At 43.4% G+C, this 27,474-nt stretch overlaps 1 protein-coding gene across 2 annotated transcripts in view; it reads left to right on the top strand.

Moving 5' to 3' along the window:
- Positions 1 to 460: 460 nt before the first annotated feature.
- Positions 461 to 27,474, top strand: part of lrfn5a (leucine rich repeat and fibronectin type III domain containing 5a) — a gene marked incomplete at its 3' end in the record, with an annotated part of 73,880 nt that continues 46,866 nt past the window's right edge. For both annotated transcript variants that reach the window (XM_080041808.1, XM_080041809.1), the window contains exon 1: positions 461 to 560. The remainder of the gene's footprint in view (positions 561 to 27,474) is intronic.

Below are 27,474 nucleotides of genomic sequence, written 5' to 3'. Positions count from 1 at the left end.
AAGTGGGATATCTTTGAATCAATGGCCAGGGTTGTTCAAGTCATTGATATCCAGTAGCAACAGCATGCCAGAGCCGATTTCCTGTGTGTGGGGGATCAGGCTGGACTTAGCACACGTACCGCTTAATTCAATGGTGCACGGTTGCAGCGCTTTGGTTCTCAGTTAAAGGCCAACAGAGCAGTTTATTGATAATGAAGCTGTTTTGTGAAACACACAGTAAATGCCGTGGAACCCTGACACTTTCACTGTGCTGTAGGCCTGTACAGTGCTTTAATGTAGCGCTCACTGCAAATACATTGTATGTATTGTATGCATGTATGTATGTAACAGTTGTCAATTTGATGTGGAGACACAGAGAGTGATTTAAAGTGTAAGTTCTTCTTAACATATTGCGTTCTGAGTCCAATGTTGAATAGCCATTTATTGCTCTTTTTTTTGCCTTCCTATAGGGAGTGAAACCGGAACAAAGATTTTGGACATTCACCCACATCCACGATGTTATAGCCGTGGTAACATGTGAATCCTGAAGCAAGGAGTTATCCACTTATACATCTCTGAAGGTAAGGTACTCATTCTTTTTTGGTAATTTTTTCTTTACAGATTTGCTCGAAGCATTTTGAGAAACACACACATTTCTTGCTGACAGTTAGGTGAAGAGATTGACCCCACTTTTGTGTCTCTCTAAATATAAAGCTACGGCCAGAAGGTTGGTTAGCTCAGCTTTGCACAAAGACTGATCACAACAGAAAAGGAGCTCACTGTATTAACATGTTATCTCTCGTTTCGCTTGATCCGGACAAAACCAAAAGTAGAAATAGCACTACCGCCTGGCAGTAATATGCCTCCGCCAGGCATACAGTTGCCTAACGGTAAAAATACATTGGTGGAAGGCAATTAGTGAGCATTAGCGGTCGTTGTGTACGTCTAGACAAAGCCCGGCTAGCTGCATTCCCTTTTTCCAGCCTTAATGCATCACTAAGCTTATTGCCTGCTCGCTTTAAATTCATATTTAGTAAACATAAATGGTCTCAAAATCGAAATCTCACACGCAGAAAGAAAATAGAAATTGGGAGTAGTTTTTTTAATGGTAACTTGTTCCTTGGATTGTTTTGCTGCAGAAGCTTGGTGTAAAATTGTGTTAATCATGGAACTGAACCATGTAAACAGAGATCCACTGTAATGGTGGGCAGGACTAGTCTCTAGCACTACTTAGCAGAGTTTGAATCACAGTCGAGGTTAAATCTGGTTCAAAGCAACTGGCTTGGGATTTAGGCACCAGGCTACCTTACCTTGGCCTTCTGTGGACTGTGTGGACTATACTTAAGCTTTTCGCTACGTCTGACTCTGTTTTCCTCTGGAAACCTCAATAGTTTTCTTTACTCTGTGACCCCGGAATTCCACTGGCTGCGGGTGCGGTGTCCAACGGTTTTGCTCCGTGCGCTCACGTCCGGCAATACCCACCGGCTCCGTTTTCAAACCAGCACGGCCAGCTCCGCTGAACTGCTGGGGTCGCGAGACCGAGGAGTTCCCGCGGTAATAAAAGTGATGGGCGATCGCTCTTGATAATATGATTCTCCTATATGGTATTTACACAACAACGAACGCACGGAAGGTTATTGTTCCCATCCGAACGAGTAAAAGAACAGTATGTATGTGTCTCTGTTTTGAGAATGTCACCTGCAGTGAACACCGAGTGTCTTATTTTGAAAATTAACCGGAGGTTTTATTGTTTTGTCGGCGCTTGTGTTCCTGTCTATCTCGATGTGTTCTGTGCTAAATTGATGCGGTGAGCTCAGGCATCCGGCAGAAATAGAAGCAGTGCGTATTTCACCGGAGAGCTGGAGCAGCAGCGGAGCAGAGAGACGGTGCAGCGGACGTGGTGGAAACTCACCCACTGACTGCTCTTAATTGTATTACTGTTTCTGCCGTGCTGGAGCGGAGAAGGACCGGAGAGGCAGCCGGTGGAATTCGGCCTTAAGTCTGCCATGAAGAGTACACTAGCTCTGTTTTGCCCTGTAGTGGAAAACAGGTGATTTTGTTTTCACTCAGTGTGAATGCAGTGCAAACCAGCCTGGCTCCAAGCACTGCAATAGAAATCAAGCTGGCCCTCTTTGTCCACCTCATTTACTGTAGAATCAGCAACGCTTGAGGTCTTTCACACATGGTAGGCTTATTCTTTCTTGTTGTTAATACATCCTCACATGTGGTTCATTCTCACCCTTATTTTCGTCCCACCCTCCGTTATTCCGTGTCTCTCATGTTTCCATGCAGGGATATGGTAGCTTGTCATCTTCACACAGGCTCTCTCTGTCAGAAGTCCACCTCTAACCCTGTTACCCACTGAGACTGCTGCTGCTGCTGATTCCCTCCCCCCAGGGCCTCCCCTCTCTCTCTCTCTCTCTCTCTCTCTCTCTCTCTCTCTCTCTCTCTCTCTCTCTCTCTCTCTCTCTCTCTCTCTCTCTCTCTCTCTCTCTCACCCCAGCCTGCTTTCCTATCCCCAGCCGGCTGTTAGATCTACACAAGTACACACACCTCCATACGTCCCCGCGGGATGTGTCTGACTGCTGAACTCAGCTAGAAAGAGGGCAAAAGAAGGGAGAACAGAGGGAGAGAGAGAGAGAGAGAGAGAGAGAGAAAGGAATGGAAATTGTTGGGCTATCCATTCATCTATCTATCCATCTATCTATATTTCTATCTATCATCTATATATCTATCTATCAATGTTTCCATCCATCCCTGTGAACATTTTTAATCATGGGTACATCTGTATCTCTGTTTCTTTTCAACTTTGACACTACACAACTCAAATGGATTAACACAAGCAGAAATAGAGGATGAAATACACCCATATCAGTTTGTACGTGTTGCTGTGTGTTTGTGTGTGAGCTGTTCACATAGAACGATGCTTCAGGCAAATGTGAAATCTGCTCTGACCCTCACTATTTTCACTCTCACTACGCTTTTGTTCTTTGCTGAGATATGATCATAGCTAGAGGTGGAAGATTCCCACAGCAAAGTATCGACTGCAGAATGTGTTATTGTTACCGGTCCCAAGTGGCCAGGACAGAGGTAGCAAAAGGATTTTGAGATCGGATTTGCCTGAAAAGCAGGTACACGTTAGGACAGGAATGAAGCAACGGAGCCCTGTTGTCATTTTCCGAAATCCGTCTCTTTAATTCACAATCATCACATATAAATATAAATATAAACTCTTCCCTGGCTAAAGTGCATGTTAAAATGTCAATAGGTTCCTTGTTAAAAATAAAACATCAAAAAGTGCAATAAAAAGTGAGGCTCACATATCTTGTTTCTCTCCACTCTTAGTTCACATTACCATAAATACACAACTCTTATTACAATTCATATCAAAATATACACTCCTTTTGTAAAAATGCACCTAAGCTAAAGTTGTGCCTGTTTTCAGCTTAAAGGCTGGTTATTTTTAAAGCTATCTCACATAGTGCAATTTAATACAGTTTTGTTCCTATATAATAAATAAAATGTCAAACCTAAATATACTTTGGCTTTACCCCACAATAACACTTGTCATTAAAAAAGACTGTTCTCCTATTTAAGACATAAAACAACACTTAGGGAATTAACATTAAACCACTGTCTGAACTACAATGGTTGATAGGTCTGTCTAACTGACAGGCTAGCATAACACATCATATAAACACTTTTCTTATACTCTAAAATATCCTATCATAACGTCATAAACCTCTTAATCACATGTAATATATTCTTAAACCTTTATGTCAGGTGTTCAGGGCCAAAGTAAACTTATTCATGCTCTACGATGTGTGTGTTGTCACAATAATATTCTCCGCGGACGGCAAACTGCTATTTTCCACAATTGCCGTTTGGCGCGAAAACAAACAAAGGAATTTTAAAAAGTTCCTAACTTGACATAACATACATAAAACTGTACTCAAAGTGTATCAACATGTTTGTAATATGTTCCGATTCATCAATATACTAATGTGTGTGCTTTTCACTGGGTACAAACCTGAAAAGCAGGTACACGTTAGGACAGGAATGAAGCAACGGAGCCCTGTTGTCATTTTCCGAAATCCGTCTGACGGGGGACCGGAAATGCCCCGCAGCCATAGGCTTCCGGACTGCAATACACTTTAGTTCCGCCCTTAAGTTTCCTAGTACTAACACTTTGTCTCACAACAAATATTCGATGTTAATAATTAGCGATAAATACATACTCAAATATATAAATTAATTATCATAGGTTATACATGTAAACTTTCAAAAATTACCTCTTGAAATAGTGGTCTGATTTTGAGTGTACCACACACTCCCCAACAAAAAGAAGTGGCTCCTGACACCTGCTTGTAATAGCTTAACTTAAAATGTTTATCCTTGTTTCCTCTCTTCTTGTAACTAAAGCTCAATAAACTCAACAGTGTAAAACCCAAGCTCAAATATATATTGCACACCCAAAATCTGTAGTTGTGTTATTAACGGTGTAAATGTGCAACTTTTACTCATCAATAGCAATGGATAGGGTAATAAACTGGAATGTATGGAGGAAGGCTAATTTGGAATGGATGGAAGTATGGCTGTGGGTACTGATGGGGGTAAACTGTGGGCTGTGTCTCTATTGCATTCACAAAGTGAAGTGGCTGATATGTTGGTTGACCAAGGGCTGTATAGGTGAGCCTTTGGCCAGGGTGTCTGTTTCTGGTAGACCTCCTTAGTTCAGGCTGAGCGTCAAGCTGATTGTCTTGGTTATCTCTGTCTGGACTGTGGACCTGAGCCAGTTCTTGGTCGTTGTGAGGCTGGTGTTCCTCAGCACAAGGCACACTTTCATTTTGTCTTTCCAGTTCCACACTGCTTCTCTGTCTGACCAGAGTTCCACTCGGTCCAGGTCTGCTTTGAATGGGGCTGGTGACACTTGACCTTGGTAAGTTACTCTCAACTCTTTCCACAGGTACACGTAGCCAGTAATGGGACACACCCTCCTCTTCAGAGTCACTTGTCTCAGAACTCTGTCTCTGTTCTGTGGGCTTCAGGGGTTCGGAGAACTTTTTGGTTTTCTTTGGTGGCTTGGGCCTATTTGTGACTTGGTTTTGGGGAGGCTCTACAGGTAGGTCGTTTACTTGGAGCAGCAGGTTTCGATGTAGTGTGCGGACAGGGCGACCTCCTGTCTCCGGGCTTATTTTGTAGACAGGGTTATCCCCAACCTGCTCTCTCACAGTGTAGATGATCTTCTCCCAATATGGCCTGAGTTTACCCGGCCCACCTCTCTCATTGAGGTTACGTACCAGGACTCGGTCTCCAGCTTGAAGAGTCACACCTTTGCTCTTTTTGTCATAGTGGGCTTTCCCTTTGGCACTTGACTGTTGACTGTTTGCGTTTGCTATTCGATAAGCCTCAATCATCTTTCCTGCCCATTTTTCCGCATATCCTGCTGGTGTTTCCTCTTCTTCCTCTGCTAGCAGACCAAAGAGGAGATCAACGGGGAGGCGGGGATGACGGCCATACATTAGGTAGTGAGGGGAGAACCCTGTGCCCTCATGCTTTGTGGAGTTGTAGGCATGTAGCACGTGAGGTAGGTGGTCTTTCCAATTTTCCCTTTCTTTCTCTCCTAGGGTCCGTAGCATTTGCAGCAGTGTGCGGTTTAGTCTCTCAGCCGGGTTGCCTTGGGGGTGATAGGGGGAGGTTCTTGAGTGGCCAACACTTGATAACTGCCTGAGTGATTTGAACAGTTCGTTTTCAAATTCTCGACCCTGGTCGTGGTGAAGCTTAGTGGGATATCCAAATCGGGGGATGAAGTCGTTAAAGAGTCTGTCAGCAGCTGTCTTGCCTGCTTTGTTGCGAGTGGGGTAGGCTTGTGCGAACCTGGTGAAGTGGTCTATCACGACCAATATGTACTCGCATCCACCACGAGAGGCTTCTAAGTGGAGGAAGTCGATGCACACGAGTTCAAGGGGCGAGTTAGATGTGATACTCCCCATGGGTGCTCTTTCATGTGTGGCTGGTGTCTTTTGCTTTATGCAAGGGCATTTTCTAGTTATGTATTCTTCAATCTCCTTTTTCATGAAAGGCCAGTAGAACCGCTCCCTTGCTAGGCTCAAGACTTTCTCCACCCCAACATGGCCCATGTTGTCATGCAAGTGGGTTAGTGCTACTTGCCTATAGATGGATGGCAGAACCAATTGTCTGCGACCAATGGTTTTCCTGTAGAGTAGGCCATCCACTATGTGCAGCCTGCTCCATTCCCTTAAGAGCCTCCTTGTGCCTGTGTCGACTTTTCCTTTCTCGTTCTCTGTCAGTGGTGTATTGTTTATCTTTAGCTCCATGACTTTTCCAATTACAGCGTCTGTCCTTTGTTGCTTTACTAGCTCATCATGGCTGATCGTCTGCAAAGGCTCCATGTGAGACGGGGTTTGGGAGGCTAAGTTAAGGGCTGCCACCCAGGCAATGTCTCCCTGTTCGGCCCTTCGAGTTCCTTCCCACAAAGCACACACTGCATCCTCCGACAGCCCTTCAGAGTAATCTACCATGGAGGCCTCAAGGTCAAGCGGGAGACGGGATAAGGTGTCGGCGTCAATGTTTGTTTTCCCAGGCCGATATCTGATGTCGAAGTGGAAATCAGCTAACTCTCCTACCCATCGGTGGCCTACTGCGTTGAGCTTAGCAGTACTGAGTATATATGTCAGGGGATTATTATCAGTGAAGACAGTGAAATGAGGGGCATAGAATAAATAATCTCTGAATTGATCACAGACCGCCCACTTCAGCGCCATGAACTCAAGCTTCCCGCTGTGTAGGTGATAGTTTTGTTCTGCTGGTGTTAGCGTGCGTGACCCATAGCCGATCACCCGCAGCTTCCCATCTTGGTTTTGATAGAGAACAGCACCTAGGCCTTTTTGAGACGCATCGGTGTGAAGTGTGAAGGGGCGACTGAAGTCTGGGTATGCCAATACTGGGGGTTGGGTGAGCTTGTCAATTAAGCATTCAAGGACCTGCTGATGTGCTTCTCTCCACTCTACTGGGGTTCTGGAGGACTGTTGGATGCCTTTTATTTTGCCTCGTGGTGGCTTGGATTGCAGCGTGGGTGGCAGTGAGTCCGTTTTTGACTTTAGGAGATCATATATGGGCTTGGCTATCCGTGAGAAATCCTGCACATAGGTTCGATAATAGCTCAGGAATCCCAGTAGCTGCCTGACTTCTCCCACTGTCTTTGGTACTTTGTGTTTTAGTGCCCGCACTGCTTCCAGGTCTTTGGGATCCACTTTCACTCCTTCAGCAGACACCAGCCGTCCTACATATCTGACCTCTTTGCGGAGTAGCTCACACTTTTCTGGTTTCAGCTTCACTCCGTGCTGTTGTAGGGCTTGAAGGACTCGGCGTAGGACTAGCACATGCTCTTCAAAGGACCTTGAGAAGCAAAGCACGTCATCCAGATAGGGGATGCAGCATTCGTCACGTAGCGTGTCGAGCATCTCCTCCATGCTCCTTTGGAAGGCTGCTGGCGCATTTGATAGGCCGAAGGGTATCCGGACCCACTCATACAGTCCCCAAGGAGTGGTGAATGCAGTCAGATATCTTGAACCTTCGGCAATAAAGCCTTGGTGATACGCCTTGCCCTGGTCTAGGATCGAAAACCAGCTGTATCCTCCAAGAGAGTCAGTGAGATCCTGGATTCGGGGGAGAGGGTGTCGGTCGGCCACTGTTTTGTTATTTAGGAGCCGGTAGTCAATGCACAGACGCAATGAGCCATCTTTTTTTCTCACACATATGACTGGGGCTGCATAGGGAGATCGGGACTTGATGATCCATCCCTTCACCAACAACTCCTGGATATACTCCTTCACCTCCTTATACAGCGGCTTGGGGATAGATGCAGTGGCCAGGACAGAGGTAGCAAAAGGATTTTGAGATCGGATTTGCCTGAAAAGCAGGTACACGTTAGGACAGGAATGAAGCAACGGAGCCCTGTTGTCATTTTCCGAAATCCGTCTCTTTAATTCACAATCATCACATATAAATATAAATATAAACTCTTCCCTGGCTAAAGTGCATGTTAAAATGTCAATAGGTTCCTTGTTAAAAATAAAACATCAAAAAGTGCAATAAAAAGTGAGGCTCACATATCTTGTTGGAATGTCATCTTTAACATTGATCTCCATTTTCAGAGAAGGAATACACCCAATGTCATTACTGTCACGAGCGAATGCCCCGGACTCTGCATACAGCACTTCTTTAACCATATGTTGTTGTTCGTTAGTTAGGTGACTGACATCGACAGGCGGTAGCCAGGGCTCAGGAGGTGAGGCCACATTATTAACTTCCGCTGATGCTTCTTCTGTTGATGCAGGCTCTACTTGTTTCAACTCTGGTGCGTCAGCCTCGAGGACCTTGGCAACATGCTGGATGGTTCCTAGTGTGGTTCTTTTTGGCAGGGTGATTTCATGCTTTGAGTGATTGGAGATGGGCACTTTGACATAGGGGCGTTGGGTGTTATTGATTTCTAGCAGGCCTTCCCCTACACTCAGCTGGCCTAAAACTGTACTCTCCTCTGTGGGCTCATACAGGACAAGGGGGTCGGATGTGTTGAAGTTGCATGGCACTCGACAGCACACATTAACTGCTTTCCCAGCTGGAATGACAATATTGTCTTTGCCTACCCTCACTGTGGCAGGGTCACAATCTGGCTTTGGGGGTACTCGGATGTAATTGACCATGGCAACCACTTGTTCATCTGCCACCCCAAACGCGCCGCGTAGGAGACTGGCCACTGTGGCGTCATCTTGCCCCTTGAGAATCTCCTCAATTACATTGGCTCCGAGTAACGGTTGGGGCATTGGCAGCTGGCTGACTAGGAAGGGGGCTGGTATGGTGAGATTAGGGCCGTCACTCCCTGTGAGGTTGACCGTGAGCTCAACCCACCCATCGTAGGGGATGGCATGGCCTGTTACTCCATAGACATTTAAATCTACATCAACCAGTTCCCGCAGCGGTCTCACTGTGTGATGGGGAATGTAATTATCAGCCCATGTTTTATCAATTATGCTAACCTGGGAGCCACTATCAAACAACACGGTTACTGGGTATCCACTGAGTGAACATTTAAGCAGGGTTTTCTTACCAACTAGGGGTATTTTACAGTTTGTGCTACTGTTACAGGTAAGTATGGGCGGTTGTGTGTTTTGTTTTGGTTGTGCTGGGAGCTGTTTGGGGTTTGGGCTTATAAGCGGGGACTGGGGCTGTGCATTGGTCTCTGGCTGTCCCTCGGCAGAGGCCTGGTCCCGTTTCCCTGAATCGTAGTCCGCTTTAGACATCCCACTGCTCGGTGTCCTGACTCTCCACAGACAAAGCAGTGGCTGCAATCCAGTAAGTCTTGTTCAGTGCATTTTTGGCAACGGGCTGTTCTTCCCCTTGTCTGGAAGGAGGGTCGACTCAGCAGGGGTTGAGGACGTCTGTCTGGAGGTAAGTTAGGAGGATGGTGTGACAGGGGGTGAGGCGATGTTCGGTAGGGCGGCGTTGGTGAGTGAGCTGTTTGGATGCTAGTTGACTGTTGGTCTATTAAAGTGGCCACCATGTGTGTCAGGGTCTCTACTTGGGCACTGAGCTGCTGAATGGTCGGGAGGTTATTACTCACCGCAGCTGTGTCTCGTGGCCGGTCATTACCCTGCCAGTTTACGGTTTCCACTTTGGCATTATGTGCATGTGTTGGCTTTTGGCGAGGGAGTTGGCCAAGTCTGCGCTGGTGCTCATTTTCATCACTAAGTATTCTCATTACCTGGCCAAGGATTTCCTCATCTGTGACACGGCTGTTGGAGATGAGGGGTCTCAATCTCTGTCGAAGCTCAGTGTGCTTTGGTCCCAGGCCCTGGTAGATAGTGTGGAGGAATACTTCTTGTATTGTCTTGGGTTCATAGGAGATCTCTGCATTGTTCTGCTTTGATTGGAACATTAGTTTTTGTTTAAGTCCAATCATGCGGTACAGAAACTGCTGTGGTGACTCCTGTTCAGACTGCCGGGCACACATCAATTCCTGAAACATCTCTGTTGTTGCCTTTTCTCCAAGGTGGGACCTGAGGAAGCCTTTGAGTTCAGAGAGAGTTATTTCATCTTTATTTACCAGCATATCTTTGAAGGTGCCTGGTTTGATGATTCTCAATGCTCCCCGTACAACCTCTGCCTCCATGAAGCCCTCTCTTATTCCATCATCAAGTTGTTTGATGATGCTGTTATAACTCATCTCAGAGCTCTGGTCTCCAATTTGGCCTCCATGTACTTTAAACTCTCTGCGTTGGAAATAGGGGAGGTCTCTCAGGGTGCCTGATGCCCTGTGTGGGAGTGGTTGGGGCATGGACTCACCTTGGGGGTTAGGTGCAGGGGTCTGTGAGTTGGCTGTGGCTGCACATTTTCTAAGTTGCTCACCAAGCTCGTCATACCTTTTCCTAAGCTCCTCCACTGACTGCGTGTTTGCGTGGATGTGTGTGTTGGAGTAAGGATATTGTGGTGTGACTGTGCTGTTGGAGTGAGGGTTAGTGTGTGACATGTTGTCTAAATCGATGGTGGGTAGCTCAGGACTATGTGTCGTGTGTGTGTTAGCATCACCCCATTTATCAACAGGCAACTCAACACATACATTTTCATTAATCAATTTACACACAAAATCTTCCAACATTAATAATTTAGTCAGACCGTCATCCTCAAGCTCTAACAACTCCCGAGACCCCATGTAGGTGATAACATAGTCTATGCAGCCTTCTTCATCGCCTTTCAATTGGCTGACTTCATGAGCTTCTGTTGACAGGCTACTAGCAACAGTGTGTAGGTCATGGCTTGAGAGTTTGAACAAACCTCGTTTGATGTTCCACACCAGCTCTTTCCGTGTCGTTCCCATGGTGAGTTGCTTCGTTGGAATAGAATGTCACTACTGTGTATGTTTGTGTATGTGTGTATGGATGTGGTGTAGCTTCTCCGATGACGCACGCCCGTGGACCCCGGTTCAGTTGTGCGGCTCTCTGGCAAGGTGAAGATCCTTCTTCTCCCTCTCTGGACACCCACAGGCTGACTCCTGGTCTACAGTCACGTTGTCGTCGTCTTGCGTTCGTCTTCTCGATGTCGGTTCTGGTATCACTGGATCTGCCCCTCTGATGCAGGTGAAGAGGAGAGATCCCGGACGAGCCCCCACAGTTTGTTACCGGTCCCAAGTGGCCAGGACAGAGGTAGCAAAAGGATTTTGAGATCGGATTTGCCTGAAAAGCAGGTACACGTTAGGACAGGAATGAAGCAACGGAGCCCTGTTGTCATTTTCCGAAATCCGTCTCTTTAATTCACAATCATCACATATAAATATAAATATAAACTCTTCCCTGGCTAAAGTGCATGTTAAAATGTCAATAGGTTCCTTGTTAAAAATAAAACATCAAAAAGTGCAATAAAAAGTGAGGCTCACATATCTTGTTTCTCTCCACTCTTAGTTCACATTACCATAAATACACAACTCTTATTACAATTCATATCAAAATATACACTCCTTTTGTAAAAATGCACCTAAGCTAAAGTTGTGCCTGTTTTCAGCTTAAAGGCTGGTTATTTTTAAAGCTATCTCACATAGTGCAATTTAATACAGTTTTGTTCCTATATAATAAATAAAATGTCAAACCTAAATATACTTTGGCTTTACCCCACAATAACACTTGTCATTAAAAAAGACTGTTCTCCTATTTAAGACATAAAACAACACTTAGGGAATTAACATTAAACCACTGTCTGAACTACAATGGTTGATAGGTCTGTCTAACTGACAGGCTAGCATAACACATCATATAAACACTTTTCTTATACTCTAAAATATCCTATCATAACGTCATAAACCTCTTAATCACATGTAATATATTCTTAAACCTTTATGTCAGGTGTTCAGGGCCAAAGTAAACTTATTCATGCTCTACGATGTGTGTGTTGTCACAATAATATTCTCCGCGGACGGCAAACTGCTATTTTCCACAATTGCCGTTTGGCGCGAAAACAAACAAAGGAATTTTAAAAAGTTCCTAACTTGACATAACATACATAAAACTGTACTCAAAGTGTATCAACATGTTTGTAATATGTTCCGATTCATCAATATACTAATGTGTGTGCTTTTCACTGGGTACAAACCTGAAAAGCAGGTACACGTTAGGACAGGAATGAAGCAACGGAGCCCTGTTGTCATTTTCCGAAATCCGTCTGACGGGGGACCGGAAATGCCCCGCAGCCATAGGCTTCCGGACTGCAATACACTTTAGTTCCGCCCTTAAGTTTCCTAGTACTAACACTTTGTCTCACAACAAATATTCGATGTTAATAATTAGCGATAAATACATACTCAAATATATAAATTAATTATCATAGGTTATACATGTAAACTTTCAAAAATTACCTCTTGAAATAGTGGTCTGATTTTGAGTGTACCACATTATCATTGTTCATCGTCAACCTCAAAAACTCGTATTCTGCTTGGTTGGTTGGTTTCAGTTTAATTTCCCTAGTCTCAGCTTCTTGTCACTTGAGTAAAGTGAATATGTATAGATAGTTTTTTAGGCATAACAAGTCAATAAGAAGGTGTCCTTGAGTGGCCTGAAAGGCGCTTATAAACACTATTGATTATTATTTAATATTAAGAATGCATTTTTATCATGATTGTGAGGCATAGTAAGTTGCTATGAATGGAGTGAGTGGCACTGATTAAACATAACAAGGAGAACACCAATAGTCATGCCCACATACAGTGCAGTGTATATACAGTAATGCAAAATATGCAGCATATATATAATGAGTGTGCTGGTGTGGGTTTAGGTTCACCTAGCGTGTCTCTATTTTAAGCACCTGTCACTCATCCTTCCGAGTGACTGTGCAGACACACCGAGGGTTGGCGACATGCAGAGAATGAGTTTTTCTTTTAGTTTTCCTCTTTCCCCCTGGCTTCAGGGAGTCGGAGATGTTTGAGACAGACAGGGAGAGTGATGAGAGATCAAACAGCAGCCCCCTGTTTGTTTTTCATCCTGTTTTAATGAACAAAGTGCCACACATTCCAGTGCTTTGGAGTTCATTCAGAGGGCTACGCGTCGATTGGGGAATTTAACCTGCAACCCTGCTACTTCTAAAGCGCTCTTTATAGAAGTTGTGTGTATGTGTGTGTGTGTGTGTGTGTGTGTGTGTGTGTGTGTGTGTGTGTGTGTGCGCCGAAGCCCTCCACCGCTCCAGCAAAAAACAGATCAAAGTCAAAGTCAAGTCTCCCTCTGTCCCCTGTACTCACTTTGATGAACGGAGTAGGGCCTGGATGGATGGATGCCTGGTTGAGGAGGCAGGACGCATAAAAAAGAGGGTGAGATAGAGAGAGGGTGACTGAGAGCACAGGGAGTTCAGAATGGATTGACTCTTTGGAGGGGAGGATGGAGAGTGTACGTGGATTGGAAGAAGATGGATTAAAAAGGGGAGGGGGATGGATGGCTTTGACCTTTCTGTCACACTCTTCAGAGCCGGCCCCTTACCACTTTACCTACCGTACAAAGTTCTTTTTCATCGTTTTTACTCTCACCTTTTCCGCTTTGGACTGACTCCTTTGCAGCTTTGCCATTTTTTTTTACCCCTTTTCGTCTTCATTCGTTATTCTATCCCCCTTTCATTTTCCTTTCTTCTTGATCACATCCCACCTTTTCCTCTCTTCTCCGCTCCTCTCATCTGCTGCTTTCTAACGTTAACCTCCGTGTAACCTCCTTCACTGGCATCTTGTGAGAGTGTGTGTGTGTGTGTGTTAATCCTACCAGTGTGTGTGTGTGTGTGTGTGTGTGTGTGTGTGTGTGTGTGTGTGTGTGTGTGTGTGCGTGCGTGCGTGCTCTCTACCAGAGAGTTGAAAGACTGCGCGGATCCCTTGGGGGAGTTTTGTGTAGCTGAGACCCGCTGAGGGCCAACCGGTCCTGGGTCGCCAAGCTTCCCCCCTGCTTAGCCTCTGGCTCTGTGGGATTATATATGTCTGTATAGGGGAGGGGATGAGAGATAAAAGAGGTGTGTGTGTGTGTGTGTGTGTGTGTGTGTGTGTGTGTGTGTGTGTGTGTGTGTGTGTGTTCATAATTCATACAAGAGAAGAAATGCAAATACATACGACGACACACTCCCGAAAGGTATTTCAGTCATGCTTTAAACTTTCTCTTCCCTCTGTTGTTACTCCCACTTTATCTATGTGCAGTTGTTAGTCATGCCGCTCCTTACTTCCCTGTCTCGTTCCCTTGGCCAGCAGCAGCAGCACACAAACACAGGCACACACACACACACACACACACACACACACACACACACACACACACACACACACACACACACACACACACACACATCACTCCCACCGTGACACTGATGTAAAGAAACACAAAAAGAAAACAGATGCGACTGGCCGTGGCGTTTGACACGTACATGCCACTGTGAGGTCACCCCGCCAGCTGCGAACAGAAATGTCCTTAAAAGCAGTGTCACAATGTATTTCTCTATTTGTACAGAAGCAAGAGTGGGCGACGGATAGTTGCAGTGCTGAAACTAAAGCTAAATAAAATCATGAAAGGTAGAAAAAGGCAATGAAAACTAAGACTGTTGCATCACTGCCAAAGGCTTATGTTTCATCAAACATAGCTACTCCATACTGGGGATCCGGATATAAGTAGCATCATTGTGTTGTTAACTTGTTTATCATGACAATGATGCACTATACTGCATTTAAAACAGCAAGTTATGTACCCTACATCGACTATATAAACTATATGGAGGTTATGGTGAAGTAACTGGTTTGTTTATGCAAGTGCAGGTGTCTTAAGATAGTTAACTGATCATGTCTAATGGTCTCCTTCTATTTGGCTTATTGGCTAATTTGGTTTGTCCTTGCTGATCTGCAAGTGCCTTCACATTGAACTACTGCTGTTTCCCTGCTTGGCAACAGTCATTTCTCCATATATTTCAGCCTGTACAAACGTTGGGTTGAATGGAAGAGAAATACAGTATATAGCAGTCGGACTAGGGCAGAAGTTGGCATTTCCCCCAGTGAACACATTCAAAGTGAACCTGCTGTGCTGATATTGACGTCCCAGCAGTGATGCATTTGTTGATGGTTATAGGAAACGTGGGAAATATGCTTGTTTTGCTCTGATAAAGATATGTTATACTGTATGTCAAACAGATAAAGCAGCTCATTTCCCTCTTGTTGCTGCTGTATTAGGGCTGCTTCTTGTTGTTTGTGAAATAGTTCCACAAAGAATGCCCCTCAGTATTTTGTTTACATTTGTTTTTCTTTTGGGAGTTCCTGTCTCTATCACTACCATATTGTATTGCGCGTTGTCATATTGTTTCTGACTAGCGCTCTAAAATTCTTAGCTACTCTGTCTATCTCTCTCTGTTGTTCTCTCAACATAGGCAGGAGCAGGAAATGGAGTGTGTGTGCAACAGGATGTGAGGGTAGCCGCACTTGTTTGATAGTGAAAGCCCACAGACTGGCTAGAAACCACTTAAAGATGCCAGAAATGGACCCAGACATGAGGCTGGTCTTGCTTTCGGTTCATGCTTGGAATGACATTTCACAATGCAAAAGGGATAAAGGAAATACAAGATATGTATGCAATTTTCTTCGGCTATGCAATAAAAAAATCAGTCAAGAAAGGTTTAAAGGACCAACACAGTGAAGGGGAGAAGAGTTACATGATGCAAACATGTAAATCATAGATAATTAAGCTAAACAAAGGACTATTAGTTTGGTTGGATGCATGATTTGACCGTCCCACTTTTATTTTCCATGTTAAAAGTCAAAAGGTAATTGAGAAATTGCTCACTCGAGTGTCGATTGATCATCTCATGTGCATTGTGTTGTCATATTGTGTTCATTGCTATATCCTAATGGTTTGGTTGATAAGATTTTGTAATTTTCTCAGCAGTTAGATTTAAGTGCAGCTATGGGATAAAGTAGGGAGATACTGTAACTGACTATCTTTTTTTTTACACTTAATTTCTTGTGATGAAATATATACATTATATGTCATGGCTATTTTTGTTGACATTTTTGACCAAGAATACAGTATTCTACAATTAATTATGATTACATGCATCCCCCCATAAATTACTGCCTACTCTCCCTGTGCCTGCTGCCCTTATGCCAGCATGACAGTTTTAAAAATAGAGCTATGAATCTCTTCTGATATGACTGGACCGGTTTTGTTCATCACATTGTGGTGAGTAAGAACAGATTCTATAACATCTGTTTTTGTCAATTTCAACATGGAATTTTCAGCAATTATTAAATTGTACATTGTTGTGCAAATAGCTGTTTATAAAATCACTCTAAACAAAGGCCTATTGTCATTTGTATACATTTCTATAAACAGAACTCCCATGCAGTGTGCAGTTTCTAGAACACAGTTCCCCCGTGCAGTCAGTGAGGAGTATAGAGATTACAGGTTGGACTCCTCACTGTCTAGATGTGGCACATATCAAACAACAATGTCACCGGAGTTTATCTTCTCTCTGCAGTCACCGCTCTTCCCTCAAACTCTGCCTCCTTTCCAATCTCCATCCCTGTCTCCTCTGCCTCTGTCTCTCCTTTTCTATTTCTCTATCCATCATCCCAACTTTATTTCTCTCTGCTCCTCTCAGCGTCATATCCCTCACTCCTGTTTTATCTCAATCCGCCTGACAACGTGTGATGCTGGTGATGTGGGCAAATCTACATCCATCTATATCACATTTGAGACATTAACCCTGCCAAATAACCCGATCTAGTAGTTTATTTATTACTTAATTCAGGCTCTCTTCTTTAAAGCTATATTACGTAACATGTTCATACAAAATAACTGAATGTCGGTTACTCTCAAGCCATCGCCAAATGAGTTGACACAAAGTTGATCAAGCCTATCAGCTCCACAAAACTTTCTCTGTATTTCTCAGTATGGCAGCGTTTACAAACTGGCCTTGTCCTTGGCTGCTGCAGCGGGGAACCAGGTGATGATGGCGGAGGTGATGATGGATTCTATGATGGCCGTTAGGGGTGGGAATCTCTTGGCACCTCACGATTCGATTCGATTCGATTCCGATTCCGAGGTCAACGATTCGATTAAAAATCGATTCTCAATGCATCTCGATGCAATTTTTTTAACGTATACCTATGCGTGATTTTCAAAAATATATTTATATACACATCTGAGTTTGCTCCTCAGAGTTTGCTAATCACTTCCTACTTATGTGATGATCATTAAATACAATCAACAGATGAATTACTTTCTCTGATATTGTATTAGAGAAAAAGCTTTTCTTGTCACAAATATGACTTTCTATGACCAGTGCAATAATCAATGCAGCTTTCAACACAATATGGGAGTATGTAAAAACTAAACCGATTCAGTTTAATTTTCTTTCTACTCTTGTGAATCATGTTTCTATAGAATTTCTATTCTATTATTTTCTATGTCATTTCAACACGTAAACAGACACAAAGCCAGTGCAGGTCATATGGGTTTGCTGCTCTCTGCCCTTTTGTCGCCACTTTTAACACATGCACACCGCACTTGTGTGGTGTGCATGCGCAGTGGCGCAGGAAATACTAATATTAAATACTAGTAATACAAATAAAAAATAAATGTTTTTTTATAAATCGATTATTAACTTTTACGAATCGATTGGAATCGTTCGAGGGAGAATCGCGATTAATCGGAAAATCCCACCCCTAATGGCCGTGTATAAATTCACCAGGCCTTTTTTGTGAGGGCATCGATGTTTGGCCCCCACTTCAGGTCCCGAGACAGCGTCACCCTGAGGAATCTGCAAGACTCCACTGTGGCGACTGGGGTGCCTCCCAGTATGATTGGAGGGGGAGGGGGTGGGTTTCTCCTGAAGTCCAGTATTAACTCCACTGTTTTAAGAGCATTTAGCTCTAAGTTGTTTTGGTTGCTCCAAGAAACCACCAAGTCGATCTGGCTCCTGTAGGCAGCTTCATCCCCCTGGAGATAAGCCCTACCAGTGTGGTATCGTCCGTGAATTTAAGGAGCTTGACCGACTGGTGGCTGGAGGTGCAACAGTTGGTGTAGAGGGAAAACAGAAGGGGAGACAGGACGCAGCCCTGTGGGGAACCGGTGCTGATCGACCTCGGCTCAGAGATGTACTTCCCGAGCTTCACCCGCTGGGTCCTGTTTGACAGGAAATCTGTAATCCACCTGCAGGTGTAGTCAGGCACCTGCAGCGCAGAGAGCCCACTCTCCAGTATAGGTGGCAAGATGGTGTTAAACGCCGAGCTGAAGTCCAGGAACAGAATTCTGGCATAGGTCCCTGCAGTGTCCAGATGTTCCAGGACGTAGTGTAGAGCCATGTTGACCGCGTCTTCCACGGACCTGTTGGCCCTATACGCAAACTGCAGGGGGTCTAGGAGAGGGTCTGTGATGGACTTCAGGTGGGCAAGGACGAGGCGTTCAAAGACCTTCATGACCACAGAGGTCAGGGCAACGGGTCTGTGGTCATTTAGGCCTGTGATCCTCGGCTTTCTGGGGACAGAAGTTACGGACTATAGCTTTAAGGTGCATGTCTAACTCTATTGCAGCAACACACTGGTATGGAATGAGAACAGTGGCTTCCCAGAGTGTAAACAAATAAATTCATTAATGGTGTGAAGATGAATGCTTTTGCCATAGAGTCACATTATGTTGGACACTGCTGCGGGTGGATTTGCATTGTGGACGTGCCCCTATAAGAGGAGAGGGATTTATTTCAAAATGTGTTGGATATATTCCCTGTTGTGCTTTTTTAAAATGGAGCTGCTTCATTCATTTGCGTCGAATTGCCTCATATTTCCTATTTTAAAAAGCGGTACACTCGCTCAGACATCTTTCAAATGCTATCCTTCCTTCCCCGAAGCTAAACGTGTCTCTACCAAATATGCCTTCAAAGCTTCGCTCTCTGACGTAGACTCCCTTTTTTACCACTCCCCTTCTTCCTGCTTGGTAGATCTTATCTCTGTTCATTGTCTGCCAGACTGTTTCCACTCTTCATGTCTTATTGAGCAGCCTGGTTCAGCATTACAGGGTTTCATTCTCTCCTCCTTTCCTCATCTATCTCTACCTCCTGGGTCTTTTGTCTTGGCTTGATTGCCAATGTGAGTGTGTGTGTGTATATATTCTCCCCTCTTTCTCTCCCTCTCTCTATCTCACTCTCTCTCTCTCTCTCTCACACTCTCACTCTCTCTCTCTCTCTCTCTCACGTGTTTTGTGTATATCTTCTCCACCCCATCTTCCTGGTGGTAAAAATAGCTTCTCAAACACATCCGGATTTGCAGACAAAAAGCAGGTGTAATGCTGGCATTTTTAAAGGGGATCCCACTTGGAGTTCATTTCCGAGTTCATTTTGTGGTCATTCTGCTCTAATTAAAGCATCATTTGTACCTTTGCACACTGCACAATTCTGTGCTCATTATTTATCATGTTATTTATTTCATAATTTCTACACCTGCTGATGTGCGAAATGTAGGCCTGAGCTGACTAGGTAATACTAATGTCTGCTTCCATGTCTAGAGGCTACCCCTCACCACCTGATCACACACAGACTCCTAAAACAAAAAAACTACCTCTGCACAGTTACACAAAACAAAAGAGCCGGCAAGCCAGATGGTCCAATGGAACAGTGAACATATAATCATTGCTTTCAACATCTAACTAGGCACAGTTGGCCATCCTAATGTTGGATTTTCCATGTGTTTGTCTGCCCTAATCTAAGCCTCAAACATTAGTTGGTTCGGCAATAATCACCTAGCGATACTAGGACAATATGGAGCCAGAGATGAAGTTCTCAACTTACTCACAGAGGTACCCATTACTACTCTAACCTTTGAGTTTATTAGTGCAGTGCCCTTTTGGGATGTACTTGACGCCATTTTGATTCTGATGCGCTTGTATTCAGGCTGTTAAGGTAGCAGCTGGCTTGAACAGGTTCTTGCAGTTTCCTACAGAGTGCTGACCATAACAACTCTAAACTCAGCACTGCACCCCCTTAGGTCCTCAACAATACATCCGCCAAGTGTAAAGAAGATTGAATGAACTGTTGGCCAAGTTATTCCAAAGACAGAGGGTGTTGAGGGGTTGTTGATGTTACAAACCTGTTTTGGCTTTTATAGTTTGTTTTGCTCTGTTATCCGACGGCATTTTCTATTTACCACCAGGAAAAGGATAGTGGCAGCGTGTTTTACTGATCAAACTAGTACATGATACACAGACATATAACCTTTACCCGGTTTACCTGGCACACAACTAGTGTTGTGGCACAACGTAGCGGTGCATTTTGGTGTGTCCTGGGTGGAAAGGAATTTCCAAATGAAAGGCCATCTTTAAACAAGTGAATAAATACACCAACAGATGTATATTTTAAAAGGAGATCAGGTGGGTTTATGGTCCACTGATTTGCCCTCGTTCGCCCTCTCCCTTTTTATCTCCATCCATCTGGCCTTTTATGCCTTTTTTCAACTGCTGATGTATGTGGAACATTTATACAGGAAGTGCACTGTGGTCGTCCAAATTCCAAATAGCTGTACTCATAAGAGAAATATGTTATAAAGTCCCTCAACGGGAAGTTAGCTGCCTACACCTTCTTAATGACTTGTGTGTGAGGGAGGGTGTGTGTGTGTGTGTGTGTGTGTGTGTGTGTGTGTGTGTGTGTGTGTGTGTGTGTGTGTGTGTGTGTGTGTGTGTGTGTGTGTGTGTACTCCGCCGGTGAATGGTTTTAATGATAAGTGCTGACTATAATAAAACATGGTCCCGATAAAGATCAGCCCATGAACTCTATATATATATAGAGGTTATATATGTTTTACAAGAGTGCATTCAGTGCACAAACAGTGGTCAAATGCTTATGTTAAAGCTGACCTATTTATTTGGGAATGACTGACCTCTAATGCTGTTTACAGTTGTCAAAGTTGACTGTTTTGTCTGGTAAACAACCAAAGTTGTGGGTGGTTGGAGCAGTAATTACAGGAAACATCACAAAACCATGTTTTGAAACAAGATAGATCCATATGGCTCCCAGGAATGCTAATGAGAGGGAACACATTGACACAACTGTCTAATGTATTCATTTATTGAGTATTTACACTGTTTGACAGGACACATATTGGTAATATTAGTGAGCCGTAGTTTTCGGTGAATCCGACCAACTTGGACATTTAGCTCAGAGAGACAAGGGAAATGACACTCTGAAATCTGGAAGTTGATTGTCCTTGAAATCAGTCACATTACCATAAACTGTGTAGACCAACTTCCCTATTGGTGATATATGCTGGGACTTAGCTATTCTTTTTCTTCTAGATGTGTAACTAAGTGGCATGCAGATAGCATTATGTCCCATGGCGCCAGGAGACTGATCGGATGGGGACCCCTGGGTGCCTTCCACCCTATCAAGAAGGGATCTGCCACCACCGATTGGCGATACATCACTGGCTCCGCTGCACTTTCTCTGCCATTCTGCTTCTGTTTTGTTCTTCCACCGGCACAAGAAAATAACCATATTGTCTTGAACGCAACCACCACGGCCCATAGGGGACTGCACTGCTCAAGCTCAGTCTGAGATCCCAGGGGCCCGTTTACATTACATCCAGTGCAACAGTCTGGACCGATGATACCATGGGACCCAGGAGAAATAGACAACGCTTAAACGCAATCTTGACTCCCAACCTGTATCTTGGAATTGTGTCCTTTAGTGGTATGGGCCTCCCACGTGTGAACATCAATAGCCCTGTCTAGGAATCCATTTCTGGGCTCAGAAACTGCATCCTCAGGGAAGTCCCCAGCCTACTCTTTGTGTATCTGGGTGGCAGTTCTCAGTGCTTTGGTAGTTCCAAAGACAGACGGCGCTGGACCTCTGTGCACACAGCCCCACACAGCAGTCTAAGTATTTCAAAATCATGACTCCAGTCCATTATGTTCCAGTGGTAGACAAAATCACTACCATGTGCCAGATGATTGCTTAGGAGGCCATAACAAAAACATTTTAATATTCCTTGCAATGGCTGCTCATAACCTATAGAATTAACCTGATCAGAATCAGCAAACTGTCCCTTATTCTGACTATACAATGGCTTCGCTCTCACACAAATATCATCTTAATATCAACATGTTGTATTTGCTACAAGCATGTGTTTTTTTTCTCTGGTGTCATTACCTCATATGACTGTGAAAGACACATTCTGTATTCGTTTTAATGACATTCAAACCAAAGCTGTATCTTCAGCACCATGGAGAGCTCTCCCCTGCAACTATACAGCATATTCGTAGCAGTATATTCGTAGCAGTCCGTTAAGCATTATTCACGTGGCTATTACAGCAGAAGGATCACTGACACTTGACACACTTTGCATACCTTGACTGTTGTAATACTATAGCAGTTATGTTAAACTTAAGCACCACCAAAATCACAGTTGTTTAACTTTACAACTTCCACATTTTAAAGAGCACTACAGAGTGTTTCAACTCCTTTATATGGCAGGTGAATCCAATTACCAGTTTTCGGAGACAGTTTTCCAGTAATCCTGGCCCTTTGTGGTCGCCAGAGTGAGTTTTAAGCTACAGTTGTTGAGGGAGGTACACACGCAATTTATCCAAAATACACTGGTAATTCAAGTTTCATCCTCTCTTGAGCATTGTTATCTCATAGGACCAGCCTCAAAAAACTGGTTGCCTTGTTGAGCCAAAACAAAGGGACAACTAGCAGTGACATTGTTTTCCACCCCCCAAAAAACCCACTAATGGGTTTTGACTTGATATATATTCAAAGGGACACACAGTGGGAGCGCTGCTATTATGTCTTTACTCTGTTATTTATTATTCTGTTATTTGTTTCATCCACGAGTCTTTTGAAAATAAAATTAAACAGTTGAAAGAAAATTGGCTTCCCAAAACCTTCATTATGGGGATGACCAAAATGAAATGGCGGATTATTCCCTTTATAATAGTATCTGTGACAGGTTTAAACAGTAGTATTTATATGCACAACTGTGTGTGTGTGTGTGTGTGTGTGTGTGTGTGTGTGTGTGTGTGTGTGTGTGTGTGTGTGTGTGTGTGTGTGTGTGTGTGTGTGTGTGTGTGTGAGAGAGACACATCAAAAAGCAGCGGAATTAGTCACCCTGTGATTTCTCTCACCGTAGACAGTGAAGAATCCTCTGACTGAAGTGACAAGTAGCTTTTGATGGAGACACATTTAGATTAGTCACACTCCCAGGTATTATGAAGTGATCTTACACAGTGGCATGCAGGTATTCTGTATGCAAGGGCTTATACATGTACATGCACTCACACACAAGCTGTATTTAGCCTAGCTTAGTGTTGGTTATTTCTGTATGCTTGTATGTGTACAACGGCAGACACGGGCACACAGAAACATGCCACAGTGGTGATCTGTATTTAACCTAGATACCATGGTGATGAGCCAGTGGCTATCGATAAGTCTGTTGACATAAGACCTGGGGCCAATCCGAATAGTCTTTTTTGCATAGGAAATTTCCTTTCCTATCGAGGTGAACCGGAAGTACTCGGCGGATAGGTGATTCAAATTCTCAAAATGCTTAGGAAAGGCATAGGAAAGGAGCCTCGATTCGTCCTTTAACCCTCCTTTAGCATAGGTTACTCCGGACCAACCTATTAGAGTGAGAAGCATGCACACCCTGACGAAAACAAACACTAAGGAACTTAACTGGACTGAAAATTATGACTTAACCGTTGACAAAATGCATGCCTCACGCATGAGGAAATGGATGTTGTCAAATCGTCTAAGCTAAAAAAATATAAATGTATAAATATAAACGATTACAGATATTACAAGATCATTCAGTCCTCAAATAAGTACCGGTAGTATGAGGCTTAACCTTCTTTATAAAATTATTTCAAATGTTCCAAGCTTAACCGATACAATCAGTGTGTAAAATTCCAACAGATTAAGAAACACGTATCGAGTTGCATGATATGCAGTAGATAAGGGGCGACTGTGGCTCAGTTGGTAGAGCGGGTCGGCTGATGATCAAAGGGTTGGAGGTTCGATTCCCGCCCTGCCACTTGTGTCATGGTTGTTGTGTCCTTGGGAAAGACACTTCACCCACCTTGCCTCGTGTGAATGTCGATAGTAAGCCTGCTATCGGTGTATGAATGTGTGTGTGAATGGAAACGTGGGAATGGGAACAGGTCTCCCTTGAAAAAGAGTCTTCGGTCTCAATGGGATTTACCTGTATAAATAAAGGTTAAAAAAAAAAAAAAAAAAATGTTTTAAGTTTGAGGAAAGTTTTCCACATTTCTTTCTCTGGATAAGATTATCCTCGCACCAAAAATATGAGACGGTGGGTTATGTACCGTATGTTCTTACATTGCCATGGCATTTTGCTGAAGTCATGGCTTTCCTATCAACCTGGGGCCTATTGAAGAGCATTCTAAATACTGTGCATTGGCTTTGTGGTTTGTCTATGCAAATGTGAAACATCTTCAGAATCAAAGTCTGGGTCCATGTGGACTACCTATGATATGTATAGGTCTTAGGTTGTAAGACAAAAGAACTGCCACCTTGTAAACAGTTTGGTTAATGTAGGACAGAAAATATTCCAAATAGTTAGCTTTCTCAATAAATTCGGGAATGTAGTTGGATCTGACAAAAGGCCACAGAGTATCATACATCACCAGACTTCAGATATTTTGAAAGTGGTCAGCTTAAGCAGTCATTTTTGATCGGCTTGCATTATTTCTTAATTTTTTTTTTTTTTCCGTTTTAACTATACGTCTGAAAAGACTGAGGCTATACACACTTCTCTTCAAATGGAATTTACATAAAACCAAACAAAAAGGTAACATGTTTGAAGCAATACAGTAAAAAGCTTTTACATATTCCGTGCCTTGTCTCCATTGCTCTTTCAGTTGATTGAATCCTTTTTTCACAGTATTTTTTAAGTGCACTGTAGTTCGAAGAAGTGCTACATGATTACACGTCTTTGCTTCTTATAAATAAATGTATTTATGCTCTATTCGTTCCAAACCCTGCTAGACATTTATACAAGTCGTCACACACCGACACCTGGTACTGTGCAACCTCACAGCACACCTACCGAGCAGCTACACAGTGGGAGCGGGCAGGGCAGCCTGAATCTTGCTCAAGGGGTACTTTGCTTATGGGCAGAGAAGAGAGTGTCTGTTTGCATGCCAAAATAAATTATTGAATGTATGTTTAAAAAGTCATTACCCCATGTGCAGGTGGGTTTTTTGGGGGGAAGACACTACTGGAAAACAGCAGTTGACCCGGCCACAAGTCCTTCTCTGTTCACTCTGAAGTACTCTTGACTATTTATATTGCTATGACACGATGGGACAGCGCAGGGCGAGGTAAACATTGAGGGGAAAGGTTTATGCAAGTTTAATAATATTCCCCAATCCCCACATAGCTGCTCTTTTAAACTCTCCATGGATCCGACTATGATTTCGCCTTTACCTCTTTCTTTTTTCTTTCTTTCTTGTCCCTTTGTCCCTGTTGCCGTGTACGTTGGCATTTCTTAAACATTTATGCTAATACTTTTCAAATTACTTTTTTTCAACACCGAATACATTTAACGTGTGCGCGCGATTGTCTGTTAAATGTGCTGAGTGTAAATAATGAAAGGCGGCGCTCAGGTTTGGATCTGTTTAAATTATTGAAACAAGCCCACACACACACCCACTACATTATCCCCTGTGACATACTGCTTGCACGCCACAGTTCTACCTGTCTTCCTCCGTCTCCTTCTCTCTCTCTTTCCGTGTCTAATGTTTTATTGCTAGCTCAGTTGAAAATGACAAGGTCATAGCTGCTTTTTTTCAGAAAGTAAACATCTCAGATGGTCGGCTTGGGACCAGCAGTTTCATAGTGTGTTAGTCTGTTTCAAACATGACCATGTCTAAACTGGATCCTCCTAGTGGACTCACAATCTTTATTTAGTCACTTTGATAAAATAGGATGGAGTTAACTTCAGGAGCAGGTCCCATAGAGGAGTCCATGGTTAAATCAAGCACAGACTCTGGGTCTGTTCTTTGTGCTTTGGCAGTGCAATTTAATTTATATTGTAGACACTTTGTTGGCTGTCCTACTATAGAGTAACCTTTTTTTCTTTTCTCATACTAACCAGAGATATGGGCTTTGTTCCCAGATAACAATCAATCTTAGAAGAGTGTTTTCCAAGCGCATATCTGTGAACACTCACACTTTTAAGCATTTTGCGAAGCAACACTTAAGAGCGAGTGCACACGTATAGTAGCTTCTTAATGCCAGCTTTCCACGGTGCTGATGCCGAAGACACTTTACACAAATAGCTTGACGTATCTATCTATCTGTAAGCCAATATATATTAAGCAAAAATGCATAAATCACAAAGTCCAAGTGTGGACAGGGACAAGAAATGCTTTTATAACTGGAATCGTTCAGTAGGAAAAATATGCTTAATGTGCAGCCAACAGTCAGCTGTCATCTCTTTGCGCTGTATGATTCATGTTACTGGGTGGAGGGAGGTTCCATGCAGGCAGAATGTACTCAAGTATGTAATAAACCTTAAATGAAGCATTGGCAATTGTTACAAGTTGATGCACATAATCAGTGGTGGGTGTCATTCTATCATCATTTTTGTATGAGACTTTAACTGTTAAGCATTTGGCTCACACTCACAGAAGCAGAACAATCCGGACAATTACAGACCTTAGAAATAATATTTCAATACGACATGTTATGTTCACTTATCACAGTTATTTAGATTCACACTAAAGTAAAAGCAAACGTGGACTAAAATATGTGTCAAGCTTTTTGGTGACAAACCTTCTAAGGAGATTTAAACAGATGGGATTTCACCAACGAAAGAAGTTCATGCGACCAAAATGTAGCTTTTGATAAATTGATTTGGGAATTAATCTGCAAAATGGACATGAGGAAATATTGGCTACAACCACCGCATCCATTTATCAATTATTAAAGAGGATGGGATAGCGTTTGACAAGTTTCATTAGCTCTGGCGATGGCTCTATACTTTCAAAGTCAAACATGCCTTCAAGAAAAAAAATAAAGGAAGATTGGTCTGGACTCCGTTTTTTGGAACCAATTACCTTATCCTATTCTGACCATCCCTGCCATCCTCTATATCCATTGCCTAGTGACTCCTGAGCACATATTGTATTTTCTTAGTGATGCCAACAAACAGCATTGCTTGGGGAAGAAGCCAGAATTCTAAAAAAAAAAAACACCTGGAATAGAAGATTAAGTCCTCAGGTCACCAACATTACAAGCACCTAATTTAAAAGAGGTGTTCAAGGTCAGGGCATTATTGCCTTCAGAGAAGAATGGCGGGTTTTGGGAGACTTTGAAGTGTGGAGAAACTAGAAGAGGGAGGAAGGTCAAAGAGAAATAGGTCTTAACCAGACATTGTTCCTAAGAATGCTTCTTCAGGATGGTCGTCAATGC

This window comes from Ammodytes marinus, assembly GCF_949987685.1.
Source record: "Ammodytes marinus genome assembly, chromosome: 15".
In the NCBI taxonomy this organism is placed as follows: Eukaryota; Metazoa; Chordata; class Actinopteri; order Uranoscopiformes; family Ammodytidae; genus Ammodytes; species Ammodytes marinus.
The sequence above is the reverse complement of the archived record's forward strand: the minus strand, read 5'-3'. Positions and strand labels throughout refer to the sequence as shown.